Here is a 13,894-nt window from a genome sequence, read left to right as displayed (position 1 = left end):
GTGACATGATGTTTGTGGAAGGTCTGATTACAGGTCAACATTTCATAGTTTCAGAATACCCAAAAAGAATTTCAAAAATGGTCTAATCTGTGGAGATGTAAAATTTCACAAAAGAATCAACACCATAATTTCAGAGAGGTTTTCAGAATGTGGTCTTAAGGAGCTATGCACCATTTATATAAACAAAGTACAACGTCTCTTTCACATTGTCACGAAGTCCTCACTGGAGGTATGAGCTACCCTTTTTTCCCATGAGTGCTACAACTTTTGGAACCCCATGTTATGTTATTCTGACATTCCCCTCTTCTGGCACAGGGTCCAACCCATGCGACAATCCAGCAAAAGGTTTGTACAAAAATTTTCTTGTAACCAAGATCACATTACATAGAACCAAAGAAATGAATTCTGACATAACTATATCACTATGAATTTAACGAAAGCAACATAAAGAAAATCCAGATGTTTTTAACTGCAATTCAGTTCCATTAACAACTAAACACAAACTTTAATTATTCAGTTCATCAATGTCTCACTTAGAAATAAGTCACATATCATCCTGATTTGTCTTGTATAAAGATGAGTATTAGATTAATGGACATCTAATGTAATTCAGATGCATACACTCTACAAATTCGAATCTAATAAATAATTCCCACCAAGTATAAAGTCATAACCCAGATTCGTTATCAAAAATATATTCCTTACTTTTGCATATCTTGAACTGTCAGCTTAATGGCACCAGGGAAACTTTCAATCTAATAAATTACCAATGATTCTGCATGCAAAACTAATTCTTCAAACTAGTTTAAACTATTTAATTAACCTTGTAATTGTAAAACACATAAATCTAAAAGTCATCCTACATCCAAAAAAAACATGTTATTAAGGCAACAATTACTACAAGCATTTTGACTCTTAAACAGTGTTAAAACTCAGGAAGGGAGGTGCTGAGCGTTACCATGACAACAAAGGCGTGAACCAACCTGGTAGGTGGGCGGAGTCAGGCAGAACTAACCTTTGATTGGCAGCCTATGGGCGGGACCACAGTTTCTTCATTCCAAACCATCTTAGTGAACTTTAAACTACAAAACTGTTAACATGCACCTACCTCAGAAACAAGCTGCTTCTTAACTCTCCTGAAAACTCAAAGTTTTAATCAATCTGGGATTTAGAAACATTATTCTAAACATGGATTATTGTTTCATGCAACATATAAACAAACATTAATTCCATCAAAACAAAGACAAAACATCAAAGACAAACAAATGGCCAAATTTGAAGCTTCAAGAATTAAAATACATTATAAACAATCTCTTTTCAGAATATGTTTTCTCAACCATATCTTTTAATTCTGTAATTGATCAATTTTGTTATGACAATCTTCAGGATCCTTTTTAAGATGAGTGCACATAATCCAAAGAGATCTCAAACTATTTAGAAGCACAGCAACAGTTTTCTCTTAAATGAATCCAAATTTACTGATGCTGAAACCTTTTGCTAATTCTTTGTACTGTAACTCTGTAATAATAACTACAATCCTGAGAGTTATTGTTATAATTATCTTTTTGTTTGGCTCAATTTGATCGCTGCTGCATTCAAGAATTTCAGGTTAAATGCAAAGAAGTATTTTAATTCAATTCAATTCAAATTAAAAGATACGTTATTGATCCCCGAGGGGAAATTAGAAAAGTCGGCGTTGACATTTTTATGGTATACCCAAACTAAACAAAACTGCAGTGTTTGACTTAATCAGAAATTAAGATAAGAAGCTTGTCTCCAAACTGGACTTTTTCCTACATAGTGTTTCAAAAAGAACAAACCTCATTTTCTTTAATTTGGGCTATTTAAATTTTGAGAGTTGGGGAAAACTTATTACTAGAACCCCTCTTTTACAATCCAAATGCTGATAAATGTTCCAATATTTTATCTCTTAGTAATCTGAAATCACCTTGTGTACCTTTGTACTCCTATGTATTCTTTTAATCTTTAAACCCTTAGAAATCAAACAAGGAGACTGGACTTTGAGCCGACCATCCTCTTTATTGTTGAGAGCCTTTATTTCTTTTCTATTCCTAAAATGAAAGATTTTACTTGTCTTGATTCTGTTATAAAAATCCTGACCTTGGTTCCAAAACTAAACTCTTCAACCCCAATCTGTGTTCCTCAGAGTATAAATTTTGAGTATTATTGCATTTCAAAGCCACCAAATGACTGGAACTCATCATTGGCTTAGATGTATTTTAATAGGTAATCGGTCTACCTTTAATTAAATATTATAATTTTATGGACCCAAAATCTATGGCTTACGGGCTTCAGGAGTCCAGGAACCACAAGTTGAGTACTACTGCATTGAACAATGGTGTTAACTTTCTGCAGAGATTGAAGGATTGGCTAAATATATTATTTCTGCTTGGACAATAATCAGATTTTAAATTATTAGTTCACAGCTCCTAATTTACTGCAGATCATATTTGCTTCTATCCTAGTTCATAAGAAGCTTCAGACAAACTTTATGCTAAAAAGCCAAAAACAAAACAAACAAAAACCCAGATCTGTTTTAAAATAAAGAAAAAGCATGCTTAAAGTCACTGAGAGAAAAGTATATGTAGGACAACATGAATACTGCAAGTATCTGTAGCAGCTGGATGAGTTGTAATAGAGTTCACAGTGACCATGTAAAGTGACTAGTGTATGAATGGGAGGAGGAATTATTGGGAATTTATCAATCTTATGATGTCTGGGATTAAGCTATTGCTGAATCTGGTTGTTCTGCATGTGCAGCTGCTGAACCTTTTACCAGAAGGCAACAGGGAGAAAAGTCTGTGATGGGGGTGGGTGGTAACTTTTGTAAAGGTCCGAGTCCCGGTCAGACAAGTTAAGATTAGTCGTGATACTGTAACTATGAAGCAACTCAACCAGAACCCAAAACGCAGCCAGACAAGAGAATTGTTAACCAAACGTTTTAATATAAAAAAAATAATAATAATTGGGTAGAAGAGGTTCCACTGAAGTGGTCAGACAGGAAGGACAGGAATGGAGGTTTATCAGGGAACTGAAATTCAGCCGGGGAGGAACGGGAAGTGGACAACAGGAGGTCTTGGGGGTTCCAGGAACAAACAGGAGAGACTAAAATACACCCTTCAATCAAACGTTTTGACAGGTGACCTTTGACCTTAAGGGGGGTCATGGCGCCATAAGGGCGGGGAGGTCATGGGGTCAACAGGGGGTGTGTCCGAGGGGCGTAACCGTGGATGCTGATTGGTTGTCGTCATTAGGGGCGATACCTTAAATGAGCCAATTAAAACACAGGGGTGTGTTTAAGGGTGTTATTAATAATCTGTATGTTTTTCAGGCGTTAATACATCTAAAAAAAGACATGCATCCTTTTATATTTTAAAGGTATAATCAACTTAATATTAACCTGTCACATGAAATCCTAATAAATGAACTGTGTAACCTGACAGAATTGTAAGTTCATTTTGCTTTACAGCAGGACCTATTTGCTGAATATTTGAGCCAGTCTAAATCAGTTCAAAATAGAAAAGACCTAAAAGTAAATAAGGATTGTGCTTCCCTACATCGATGGAACGAGCAAACCTTCCACTTCTGCGTCAACAGACTGGAAAGCTGGAGAAAGAGGTAAGACAAAAAATGAAATTAACAGAAAAACTTTACGAGCCCTCAGTATACTGTTTCCAAGTTAAAATTTCACTCTGGCGATGATGTGTTTGTTTTGAATCATGAGAGAATCCATTTTAGGAAAAGAAATGATAATTTTAGTTACCTGTATCTTTTCTAAAACATTTTCTTTTCATCTTAGAGCAAATGTTATTGAGAGACTTACTGAAACAGTTATTCTGTAACTGAAGTCCCAGTCAACATCAGCCCTCTGCCTTCTGATTCAGTTTCCTGACCAAGTGTGTGACACAGGGCAATAAAGTAATTAGAACTCTCTCAAGCCCCTCCAAAAGAGTCAATACATAGGTTCATGAACAGGTGAGACCCCCAGAGCCTGATGTATATCAAGGTTTGCTGGTTTCTCATTGCTAATACGTGCTTCTAAAAGGAAATTCTAGTTTTTGATTTTGGTAAAGTCTACAGAGACAGCTTCCCCATGTCAGACATCACTGAGTTATGTCCACAAGAAACAGTGCAATGAATAGCCAATATGGTAATTGGACCTCTTTTTTGCATTTCAGTGTGCTGGCAATAAAAAACAGGTTTAGTTTCACAGTAGACAGAGCAGAGACATCAGAGCTGTGTACATCGTCAAGCATCAAGTCTGGTACAGCTAAGATTTAAACTTGTTACACTGAAAATACTAGTAGAACTCTAGTTTAAACTTGTTACATTGAAAATACCAGTACTGACAAGAAAAATATGTCGTGCATATTTCAGAAAACGTAGAAATTGCTCCATCTGCTTCTAATGATTCACAGAAGTACAATGACATCTTTAAAAGTAAGTATTCATCTTTAAGAAATCATTAAATGCATGTGAATGTTCTCTAATATTGTTATATATACAGGTCCTTCTCAAAATATTAGCATATTGTGATAAAGTTCATTATTTTCCATAATGTCATGATTAAAATTTAACATTCATATATTTTAGATTCATTGCACACTAACTGAAATATTTCAGGTCTTTTATTGTCTTAATACGGATGATTTTGGCATACAGCTCATGAAAACCCAAAATTCCTGTCTCACAAAATTAGCATATTTCATCCAACCAATAAAAGAAAAGTGTTTTTAATACAAAAAACGTCAACCTTCAAATAATCATGTACAGTTATGCACTCAATACTTGGTCGGGAATCCTTTTGCAGAAATGACTGTTTCAATGCGGCGTGGCATGGAGGCAATCAACCTGTGGCACTGCTGAGGTCTTATGGAGGTCCAGGATGCTTCGATAGCGGCCTTTAGCTCATCCAGAGTGTTGGGTCTTGAGTCTCTCAACGTTCTCTTCACAATATCCCACAGATTCTCTATGGGGTTCAGGTCAGGAGAGTTGGCAGGCCAATTGAGCACAGTGATACCATGGTCAGTAAACCATTTACCAGTGGTTTTGGCACTGTGAGCAGGTGCCAGGTCGTGCTGAAAAATAAAATCTTCATCTCCATAAAGCTTTTCAGCAGATGGAAGCATGAAGTGCTCCAAAATCTCCTGATAGCTAGCTGCATTGACCCTGCCCTTGATAAAACACAGTGGACCAACACCAGCAGCTGACACGGCACCCCAGACCATCACTGACTGTGGGTACTTGACACTGGACTTCTGGCATTTTGGCATTTCCTTCTCCCCAGTCTTCCTCCAGACTCTGGCACCTTGATTTCCGAATGACATGCAGAATTTGCTTTCATCCGAAAAAAGTACTTTGGACCACTGAGCAACAGTCCAGTGCTGCTTCTCTGTAGCCCAGGTCAGGTGCTTCTGCCACTGTTTCTGGTTCAAAAGTGGCTTGACCTGGGGAATGCAGCACCTGTAGCCCATTTCCTGCACACGCCTGTGCACGGTGGCTCTGGATGTTTCTACTCCAGACTCAGTCCACTGCTTCCGCAAGTCCCGCTAAGTCTGGAATCGGCCCTTCTCCATAATCTTCCTCAGGGTCCGGTCACCTCTTCTCGTTGTGCAACGTTTTCTGCCACACTTTTTCCTTCCCACAGACTTCCCACTGAGGTTCCTTGATACAGCACTCTGGGAACAGCCTATTCGTTCAGAAATTTCTTTCTGTGTCTTCCCCTCTTGCTTGAGGGTGTCAATAGTGGCCTTCTGGACAGCAGTCAGGTCGGCAGTCTTACCCATGATTGGGGTTTTGAGTGATGAACCAGGCTGGGAGTTTTAAAGGCCTCAGGAATCTTTTGCAGGTGTTTAGAGTTAGCTCGTTGATTGAGATGATTAGGTTCATAGCTTGTTTAGAGACCCTTTTAATGATATGCTAATTTTGTGAGATAGGAATTTTGGGTTTTCATGAGCTGTATGCCCAAATCATCCGTATTAAGACAATAAAAGACCTGAAATATTTCAGTTAGTGTGCAATGAATCTAAAATATATGAATGTTAAATTTTCATCATGACATTATGGAAAATAATGAACTTTATCACAATATGCTAATATTTTGAGAAGGACCTGTACGTTATTCCAATCAGTAAACCGAATAAACCACACGTGTGTAATGTAAAATGCTGTATTTGCGGTGAAAATGTACCTCCCAGCCTAGACATTACATGCGATGATCATAATTGTTACATTCAGCCTTGCAGTGCAATTAATCAGCTTGATGATAAACTGATTTTTTATGATTTTGAATGCTTCGTCAATGAGAGCGGCGTGCATACGCCCTTTCTGGTCTGTGCTAAAATGTTGAAAGGTGATGAATGGTACGCTTATGGGTTAGACTGCACCCAAAAATGTCTTCTACATTTCAGGAGGCCGATGTACAAAGGATTCACTTTAATAGCTGCAGTTAGGTATTAAACCTCATCTCATCATGCTAGGAAGTAAAGTTCTCTGTTTAACCGACCCTGATTACAGGTTAAAATACATTGATAGCCGGTCCTTCATGTGTATGAAGCTGAGTGCCATGCCGAAAGCCTTAGGCTTTACGGATCAAAGCAAGGGTTTTTTCCCCCACCTATTCTCCTCCGAAGAGCGCCTACGGTACGTGGGGTCATATCCTCCTCCATCCTGCTACGCTGTAGAACGCATGAGTCTTCAAGAACAACAGGTGTTTAACCGTTGGTACAGAGAAGCGAGCAAAGAGGTCTTTGACTTTAAGAAAGAAGCTATTCGTTATTGTAAAAATGACGTTGAAATTCTTTCTCAAGGCTGCTTAAAATTCAGAGACGAGTTCTTTAAGGAGACAAGTGTGGATCCGTTTAAATGCATCACGATAGCATCAGCGTGCATGAAGGTTTTTGAAACCAATTTCCTTCCTCCTAAAACCTTAGCTATTCCCTCACCTCTGGATTACAGACGTAGCAGTAAAACGTTCTCCAGCGTCCATTCAATGGCTCAGCTGGATTGCAGACAGCAGAGCCATATTTATCGAGCATGCTTTAAATAGGGGTGAAAAGAAAATTGGCCCATATTCTGTGGATGAGTATGCAGAGATTAACAGTGTCAAAGTTGCGTTTGAATTTTACGGCTGTTTTTTCCACGGCTGTAAAAAGTGTTACATGCCTCATGACAAATGTCCGTTGAGAGGGGTCGCATTTGAACAGTTTTACGCAGCGACAGAAGAGAGAAGCAAGGTGCTCCAAACTGTGTACGGCCTTCGTCTCGAGGTCATCTGGGAGCATGAGTGGACTGAAATGAAAAAAACCCACCCGGGGATGATCAGCTTTCTTGAGAAAGTTAATGCACCCGAACCGTTATCACCCTGGGATGCTCTGTATGGTGGACGCACCTGCGCTATGAGACTGAGGTACACAGCGGGGCAGGGTGAAACTGTACACTATGTGGATTACACATCTCTGTATCCTTATGTAAACGCCAACTGCGTTTTTCCCCTCGGTCACCCCACCATCATATGCAAAGATTTTGATGACCCCAGCAGCTACTTCGGAATAATCAAAGGTGTGGTGTACCCACCACGTGGCCGGTTGTACCCCGTTTTACCTTACAGAACATCCCAAGGTAAACTTGTGTTTACTCTCTGCCGCACATGTGCTGAAATAAATAACCAGTCGGGTCCCTGCAGGCATAATGATGAGGACAGAGCTCTGACGGGTGTGTGGGTGAGTGTAGAGTTTAGTAAAGCGTTGCAGTGTGGTTATCGCCTTGCTAAAATCACAGAGGTGTGGCATTTTGAAAAGAGCAGTGACACAATCTTCAAAGGGTATATCAACACCTTCCTGAAGGGTAAACAGGAGGCTTCAGGCTATCTGTCTGAAGCAGTGGATCAGGAGAGTAAGTCAAAGTATATAAGCGACTACAAACTGCATCAGGGCATCCAATTAGACCCTGAGAAAATCGAGGTGAACCCTGCCAAAAGGCAGGTTGCAAAATTGTGTTTAAACAGTTTTTGGGGGAAATTTGCACAAAGACGTGATCTGTCTCAGACCACAGTCATCACTAACCCTGAAGAATTTTTCAGCTTCATGTTCTCGAGTAAATATAGAGTTAACTATTTTCATTTTTTCAACCCTGAAATGTGTGTCGTGCAATGGAATTTCAGTAAACGTGTCATCTCTCCTCCAAGCAAGGCAAACAATGTGTTTATTGCAGCATTCACCACCGCTTACGCACGTTTAAAACTTCTCAGCAGCATGGAGAAGTTACAGGACAGATTGATTTATATTGACATGAACAGTTTGATTTATGTGACAAAAAGTGGTGAAACTCCTTTGGAGCTTGGAAATTATCTGGTTGATCTTACTGATGAGCTAGATGGTGACAGCATTTTGGAGTTTGCATCGACAGGACCCAAGAGTTATGCATACCAGACCAAAAACCGTAAAAAAGTAGTGATACGTGCCAAAGGCATCACTCAGACGCATGAATGCAGCGAGAGGGTCAATTTTGACAGCATCAAAGGGCTGGTTGAGGGCTACTTACAGGGGTCAAGTGAGGGTGTCATTGAAATTCCTCAGCACACAATCACGAGGGATAAAAAGAGATTCCATTTGACAAACGCAACATTTCTTAAAAGGTTTCGATTGGTCTATGATAAGAGACGTCTTTTTTCTGACGGGACAACTCTGCCTTTTGGTTATTAGAGCTTAAGAAGAAGAAGAAAAAATAAATAAAAAGTCACATGGATTTACAGGAGATTGATTTTGATCCTAGATTTAGAGCACCGTTCTCATGTATGATAGTTGGACCCAGCGGCTGCGGGAAAACTTTCTTTGTAAAAAGTATTTTGCAAAATTGTAATCATGTCATGGATGTTATTCCAGAAAATATTGTATGGATTTATACTTCTTTTCAACCCATGTATGCTGAATTGCAGAAGATGAATAAAAATATTACCTTTGTGGAAGGATTGCCTCATTCTTTTGAAGATGAAAACCTGTTTCCTCCTGATCAGAATCATCTGATTATTCTAGACGATGTTATTGCTCAAGCCTCAGATGATGAAAACGTGATGAAGGTCTTTACCCAGTTTCGTCACCATCGTAATATGAGCGTCATGATGTTGACTCAGAATGTATTTCATCAGGGAAAGTACAGTCACACCATCAGCCTGAACGCTAATTATATGGTGTTGTTTAAAAACCCGAGAGATAAACTCCAGCTAAATATACTGGCCCGCCAAATGTTTCCATCTGTTAGGTATTATTTAGTCAACTCAGAGGTAAGAGCGATACAGTCAGAGTTACTTGTGACAAGGGTAGCCCACTTTGCAGTGAAACTACAAAGTTTTGACACCCTATCTCTTTATTTATATACACAGTTCAACAGACAGTTCAGACAGGGTGTATGTGTGTGAGACGGAAAGGAGGCTGGTTCTCACAAAGATAACAATGATCTCACACACACAGGGAGGAAGGCATAGTGCAGGTGCCTTGCAACCCAAGGTTTTTACATGAGTGATAACAAGTTTTTTGCACCCATCCAACAGTCCCTCCTTTTATCACAAGTAAAAACATTTAATATAAAAACGAGTAAGAAAAATACTTTGTATGAGCGAAAACCCACGGACGGTAAACAGATTATATTTTGTGGGAAATACTCATACGGCCCCGCCGCCCTCGGCGACCATTAAAAGTTAAATGTTGATTAATACTTGAAATCATAAAAATAAAAGAATGATACTTGAAATCATAAAAATAAAATAATAATACTTGAAATCATAAAAATAAAAGAATGATACTTGAAATCATAAAAATAAAAGAATAATACTTGAAATCATAAAAATAAAAGAATAATACTTGAAATCATAAAAATAAAAGAATGATACTTGAAATCATAAAAATAAAATAATAATACTTGAAATCATAAAAATAAAAGAATAATACTTGAAATCATAAAAATAAAAGAATGATACTTGAAATCATAAAAATAAAATAATAATACTTGAAATCATAAAAATAAAGAATGATACTTGAAATCATAAAAATAAAAGAATAATACTTGAAATCATAAAAATAAAAGAATAATACTTGAAATCATAAAAATAAAAGAATGATACTTGAAATCATAAAAATAAAATAATAATACTTGAAATCATAAAAATAAAAGAATAATACTTGAAATCATAAAAATAAAAGAATTAAAAAATCTGCCCTGTTTATGTCATCATTGTACTTTTTCTCATTTCACTTAAGCAACAACTTCTTTCGATTTTCTGCTGTAAGGTCATTTTATGAAATATAATGTATGAGTACACTCAGGCTTTTGATGTGATTTATTTACAACATGTCATCATAATCGTCCCCTTCATTTTCGTGTATTTCTACCTGGTTCAGTGTTGCATATGCCACCATGAACAATACCAGAAATTCTGTAGGAATGGATGTGCGTCATGTTCTTCCGTCAGTGTTCTGAGATGGGTCCCGTCTGATGTCCATCTCTTCTGGTTCGGTATCACCTCCTGTGGATCCTGCTTTAGATAGAGAAAGAGTCCTGCTACCAGAATTAAGCTCAGGCTTATCAGTCCTGTCCACATGTTACAGAGAGCCATTTTATAATTGGGCGCAGATCAGCTGTTTTCTTCACCGGTTTGAGACGCTGGGCCATCTTTGAACCCGGACTTCCTCTGCTACCCCGTCGGTTGGTTTGGCTCCTGTAACGGCAAAACTAGCTTACAGTGGCTTTTATGGATCCAGGAAGGCCTCTCTGCTATTTTCAGAACTGTGGGCGTTGTCAGGAGTATTTGAAACGGCCCTTTCCACCAAGGAGTGCTCCAATCCTTCCGGTGGAGTGTCTTAATCAGGACCAGGTCTCCAGGCCTCATTCTGTGGGATAGGAGCAGAGATTATCGGCAGACCACTGGACATTTGTTCTTCTTTTGTCTGCAACATTTTATTCATCCACTCAGCTAATGAAGTTTCCTGTTCTGCTTTCTCTATTTCATTCATGTCAGAGGGCAGAGAAAACGGTCTGCCATGTACTATTTCTTTGAGAATACAAATCCACATCAGCAACTTGGTGTCACGTGATCTCAGGCTCAGAACACAGTGGGTGGAGTTATACAATGATGTACAGTAGGTGGCAAATGGAGTAAGACCAGTTTGATTTGGAGTTATTCTCATCCATAATTTAACCAGGGATAGGCATTCGGGCCATGGCCTCCCTGTTTCTTCCATTGTTTTCCTTAATCTTTAACTGAAACCCTAATGCATTAGAACTTAGTTCTATTAATTTATTTACAAAATGAGTTCCATTATCTGACCTTATAATCTGTGGGATACCATATGTGGGGAAGAAATGTGTCACTAGGTTCATCTATTACAACTAGGCAATATTTCTTCCCCCGTGTTTGCAACAACTTATGCATGATCTGCAAAAATGATTTGCATAGTCAGAAATATTTATAGTGTAGCATTAATGCTTTACCAGATGTGACATATTCCCCCCTTGACACGTGGGTCTTCCCAATGTGTCACTGTAGCCGCTGTGTTGTATAACTTTTTGGGAGGATTGGTTTATCTTCTATCTGATAGATGTCATCTTTTTTCTGTGCTCCTCTCTTTAGCCAGGCCTTTATTTCTGTCTTGGGTGCTGACTGTTGGGCGTCTTTCAGCACGTCTGTGTCTATAAATAGCAAATCTGACATTTTCTCTTTAATAGGTTGAAATGAGTTAGTTCTGTCCCTGATGATGTTTTAAAACCTCTATTTTGCCAAATCTTAGCATGGTGATGTATTGATCCGAAAACGTATTGGCTGTCTGTGTATATAGTAAGTATTTGTCCCTCATGTAATTCACATGCTCTTACTACAGCATATAATTCTGCTGTTTGGGCTGAGCATGTATTGGGTAGAGATTTAGCTTCTATTATCCTATCGATGGTTGTTATTGCATAACCAACTCTATTCTTTCCATATTCATCTTTAGATGATGAGCCATCTACAAACACAACACATGAATCTGGTATAAGAGTTTGAGAAATGTCTTGTCTGGGTTTGGTGTCTTCTTCAACTTTTGCTTTATAAGAATGTGGTTTTCCATCTTCTGCAGTAGGTATTAGAGTACTTGGATTTAAAGGGCACATCTTTTTAGAGTTATGTTTGGCTGTGATAATAATAGTGATGTCAGTGTGATATGTCTTGCATGTAGCGTCAGGTGCTTCTCTTAATATTCCTGACTTCAACATATCTTGTATTACTGGCTTAGTACCTTCTTCAGCTTCTGGCTTTAAGGGGTATTGGCGGACTAATGGCCTTTTTTCAGATATTAGTTTAACCTTGTATGGTGGGAACCCCTTTATAAGCCCTACATCAGTTGATGATTGGGACCACAGTTCAGGTGGGACAGCAGATAGGGCAGGATGCATGTTGCTCTCTTTGCTCTCAGCTAAGCCCTGTATTTGTCCCTCTGCCTCATCTAAATGTATCCTTGGATGGACTTTGACTATCCACGCCAGAATGAGCTTCCAGATTCCTGTATTAGGATCTACCTTTGACAGTGTCAGTGCTGTTCCTGCAGAGGTTTAAAGTCTCTGTTTTTCCAAATTCTTATTATTCTTTTTTATCATATTTTATAAAGTAAGTCCTTATTACATTTAAAAATGAGATCACTATTTTTGGTAGTTGCTATTATTATAAATAATGCTTGGTTTAGTTCTTATTAAAAATAAAAAATAAAAACTCACTCACTGATGAACACAAAAAATGAAGGGCATATTATATCTTATAATCTTAGTTTATCTTACCCAGTTTTATAGATACAACATACAGTTTCAGTCAGCTTTGTATTTAGTTCAAGTAACTAAAGTTTGTTTCAATTAACTAAAGTTTTATCTATTTCAGTCCAGTTCAGTAATTCTGTTAAGGTTCATTTCATCTTATGTTAAGTTTGAGTCTAATTCAATCATTTTGAACCTGACTGGAAAAAGTCTAAACATCTGTTAAAATCTTTTTGTTTTACCATAGAGAACTGACCTAATATTATTATGGTAATGTTGAGGACTCTAATTTTTACATAACATGAAACAGACATTTATTTCACAAAAACAGAAAGTCAAACACAGACATTTGGCCACATGAAAGTTTAAATAACCTGTTTGTAAAAGAATTAGGAAAAATTCAAGACGGATCTATGAACTTTCTTATGGTTATCAGTATTTTCAGTAGAGGTAGAACCTTTGCCATCTTTAAATGATTTTTTGAAAAAGATTCTGGAAACCTTATTAAGATATAAATTTGGCAAAGATCATCAGAACATCAGACCTTTATTAGCGCTTTTAATGTCCCTCAAAGATGCATTACAATGAAATCAGTCATTCCCATTCACACACATTCACACACTACTTACTTACTTCTCTGTCAGAGTAATTTTATTTGCAAAAAGTTGAACATAATTTGACTTCTATTATTCTTAAAATGCACATTGTTTCCTCATAACCCCTTTTGTTTCCACAAGGTCTGTTTTGAACGCTTCAATTCTTTTTTTTATTCACCAAGAATCAATAAGGTGGTCTTAGTGGGTCCACCTTAAAGGTGTTATCTGTTGGGTGTCATGTTATCATTGTCAGGTCAGTGAGGTTCATAAGTCAGTCAGAACCTTGGTCATTTGTTCTGTGCACATAATGTTTCATAGATCCAGCCTATGATTAATCAGCAAAACGTCCACCTATAGGAGAAAAAATGATTGTTAATGAATGAGCTGCATTTCCTAGGAACACTGTCTTCCTCCTGGATGAGCATCACCTGTTGAAAAACTTTCATCATTGTTTGTTTCACATATTCAATCACATCTTTATATTATACCAGTAGGTGAAGTTG

At 37.8% G+C, this 13,894-nt stretch overlaps 1 long non-coding RNA gene across 1 annotated transcript; it reads left to right on the top strand.

Annotated features, from left to right (window-relative positions):
• The first annotated feature begins 3,577 nt into the window (after positions 1–3,577).
• On the top strand, positions 3,578–4,456 carry LOC124879083. The gene is made up of 4 exons (XR_007040949.1): positions 3,578–3,639; positions 3,821–3,996; positions 4,200–4,285; positions 4,399–4,456. It is a non-coding gene; the product is annotated as an uncharacterized LOC124879083 (long non-coding RNA).
• Positions 4,457–13,894: the final 9,438 nt, after the last annotated feature.

Source organism: Girardinichthys multiradiatus, chromosome 2 (genome assembly GCF_021462225.1).
Source record: "Girardinichthys multiradiatus isolate DD_20200921_A chromosome 2, DD_fGirMul_XY1, whole genome shotgun sequence".
In the NCBI taxonomy this organism is placed as follows: domain Eukaryota; kingdom Metazoa; phylum Chordata; class Actinopteri; order Cyprinodontiformes; family Goodeidae; genus Girardinichthys; species Girardinichthys multiradiatus.
Note: the sequence above shows the minus strand (reverse complement) of the source record. Positions and strands in the feature narration are given on the sequence as shown.